This window comes from Hydra vulgaris, chromosome 08, assembly GCF_038396675.1.
Source record: "Hydra vulgaris chromosome 08, alternate assembly HydraT2T_AEP".
NCBI classification, from domain to species: Eukaryota; Metazoa; Cnidaria; class Hydrozoa; order Anthoathecata; family Hydridae; genus Hydra; species Hydra vulgaris.
Genome location: NC_088927.1, coordinates 22,001,088 through 22,004,850, shown reverse-complemented (window position 1 = coordinate 22,004,850; position 3,763 = coordinate 22,001,088).

Below are 3,763 nucleotides of genomic sequence, written 5' to 3'. Positions count from 1 at the left end.
TGTTTCAAAATGTAAGTGAGAAGAGCAATTGTCCAAAATCAACAGAATTTTATATTCATTTGAAGGCTTTACATGCCTAATGAAATAATGCATAAAATTTTTGAATTCAATATCTGTAACCCAGCACTTTCTATTACCTATCCCAATACAGTCCGGTGGACCATTGTTAACAAAATAATCTTTGCAGTTTTTGCGAGGGAGCACAAACATTGGTGGCACTTACCATTGTGACATTAGTGCCTCTGTCCCCAGATGTCATAGCACCAATATTTCTCTTGCCCTTTGCAGCCACAACTTTACTAGGTCTTTCAACTGTAGATACACCAGTTTCGTCAACATTCCATATTTGTGAAGCACTGAATTTGTATATATCTATATTTTCGCCTAGCTTATCAAAAAACACTTTTACATTTGCAACGTTAAATGATGTTGCCCTACCAAAGCTAGTTGCTTCAGGTTTCCTTATAGATTATTGAGAATTTCTTTTTAAAAAACTGATCATCCACTCTTTATCAGCCATTTTATTTATTGTTCAAGAATCTGGCTTTTTGATTTGTATTGAAGAGCACACTAATAAGCAAGAGAACGTACATCTTTCGGAGTATAGCCGTAAAAAATAGGTGCCATTTGCAATAAATATTTTTTATGGCGCTTTCTTGGTCTTGGGAAAAAAATTAATCCAGGTTTTGAATAAACCATGGACGGATAACCACCAGAGTTTAGTTTTAAAATGGATCAATATCATTTTCTTGATGTCGAATTCTTTAACAGCTGCACTAACATTTTTTTCCTCCAAAACAGAACTTGCTGTATCACATAATATATATATATTATATATATATATATATATATATATATATATATATATATATATATATATATATATATATATATATATATATATATATATATATATATATATATATATATATACATATATATATATATATTTATATATATTTATATATATATATATATATTAATATATATATATATATATATATATATATATATATATATATATATATATATATATATATATATATATATATATATATATATATATATATATATATAACACACACACACACACACACATATACAGTTACGGACAAAATTAAGTAACATTGTTGATAAAATTGACAATCAAACAATAAAAACAAATTTACGTCAGGATCTACATAACTGCAATAATTTTATCTTGTTTTTTTTTTAAATTTGATTCCAAAGAAAAACAAATATATTTATAACTCTTTTTAACTCATTGCAAAAGTAAGTCCATTAAAGGTAATTAGCTATTTTACAATTTTTTTTCCCAAAATAAATGTAACAAAAGTAAGAAACATCTGAGTTTTTATTATGAAATAGAATGTTTTGTCAATAAATATTTATTAAAATTGCAAGAATATCATGTCTGATTTTCATTTTAGTACTTTGTTGCACCACCTTTTGCTTTTATGACTGATTCTAAACGCCTTGGTATGCTTTTTACAAGCTTTGACGTGACGTCAGCACCAATTGAATTCCAAGTTTCACTAAGAACCTCATAAAATTATTTTCTATTTTTTCGTTTTGTACGAGGAATTTTAGATTTTAAAATTGCCCATAAATTTTCAATGGGGTTAAGATTCAGGCTTTGTGGCAGCCATTTAAAGATGTTAACTTTACTTTTTTGAGGAACTGTTGAACCACTTTGCTGGTGTGTTTGGGTTGGTTGTCTTGTTAAAAAAAGAATTTGCGATCTAAATTCAATTCTTTAGCAGATTGACTTATATTTTTTGAAAGAAAATCAACATACGATTGTCCTGTCAATGTACCTTCAACATTCACCAGTCTTCCCACACCACTTGAGGTAAAGCATTCCTAAACCATAATTGAGCCACCTATATGCAGCACAGTTTTTTTTAAGATTTTTTTCTAACTGTGTATAAGAGTGCATTACATGTTAAAATGCCTCACCCTTGTTAATATGCAGTTTTGCAAACACTAAATGTTTGTTTTTTTTGTTTGTATATACCACTAATGAGAGGTTTACTTTTCTGAAGATGATTTATTAAACCACTTGAATTAAGTCTTCCCTGTACAGTTCGACTGGAAACATTCAGTTTAAGATTTTTAACAATCTGTTTTGAGGTTATTGTTGAATTTTTTTTTGCTATTTGTGCAATTAACATATCAGTTCTTGCTGAAGTGTTAGCTGGGCAGTCACATCTTTGCTGATTTTCAACAGAACCAGTTGTTTCATATTTTATACACATCATTCTAACACCACTTATTGATATTTGATATTTTTCAACACATTGCTTGTAGGTTAAATCTTTTTTTTATATATATACTTGATGTCATTGTATAGAGCTTTAAAAGACTTGAAAAATGAGGGGTCACAGCGGCGGATCCAGCATTTTTTTTTCTTAGAGATTCTTCCAGACATGGAGCTAACTCCAAACATTTATATGTTTATTCTTATGCCAAATAATGAGAGTTTGCAAAAAATTGCGATGATTGGAGGCTGGGAACAAAAAAGCCCCAAAATTTTTGCTACACCTGCCCCAAACGTGAGAGCAACAAGTTGATAAAATATTTTTTGTACTATTCTCAACTAGACTTATATTCATCGATAATTTTTAAGTTTTATAGTATTATCTCTAAGCGTTCAAAAATTATGACCATATAAAGTTTAAACCCCCCTCAATTTGAGGGGATTGTAATTTTTAAATGGTCATAATTTTTGAACGTTAAGAGATAATACTATAAAACTTAAAAATTATCGATAAATATAAGTCTAGTTGAGATTAGTACAAAAAATATTTTATCAACTTGTTGCTCTCACGTTTGGGGCAGGTGTAGCAAAAATTTTGGGGCTCTTTTGTTCCCAGCCAATCATTGTAACTTTTTGCAAACTCTCATTATTTGACATAAGTATAAACATATGAATGTTTGAAGTTAGCTCCATGTCTGGAAGTTAGCTATCTCAAAGATCAAAAATGCTGGATCCGCCACTCGGTCATTCGGCCTTTGAAGTTAAGCGCATCAAAAGTATAGAACTTTTTGTAGTGGAAAATTGATAATTTTTTGACAAAAGGTAAAGGGCTTAAGTATACTTATTATCCATATATGGAAAGTTTGCAGTGTTAGGGCACCGAAAATGAGAGTATTTTTTTGTCAAATTGACTTTTGAATAACTTTTAAATCGTTATTACATTTGACTTGAAATTTTCCATAGTGACCCAACAACTATAAGAAAATAAAATACTACAATTTTTATTTGATTCTTTTTAATTAGTTTTTAATGATTTACTTACTTTTGGGATCATATTGGCTATTGAATAATTTTTGAACTGTTTTTACATTTAACTTGAAATTTTCCATAGTGATCCAACAACTGTGAGAGAATAAAAAATCAAATTTTTTTTTTATTTAAATCTGTCGGAAATTTCCAGAATCATCTATTTTACTGACTGAGGGTTTTGGCTGATTTACTTACTTTTGGGGTCGTGTTCATTTTTTTTACATACTTTTGGGACTGTATTAACTTTTGAATAACTTTTGAACCTTTTTTTTTTTTATTTTAAACAATAACTATATACAATTTTATGATTTTACATTATTTCAGGTTATAATAATTACAATGTTTTACAATATATATGTTTTCCAACTGTTAAAAATATTATTAACATTTTCTACTTTATAGTTATTTTATAGTATATATATATATATATATATATATATATATATATATATATATATATATATATATATATAT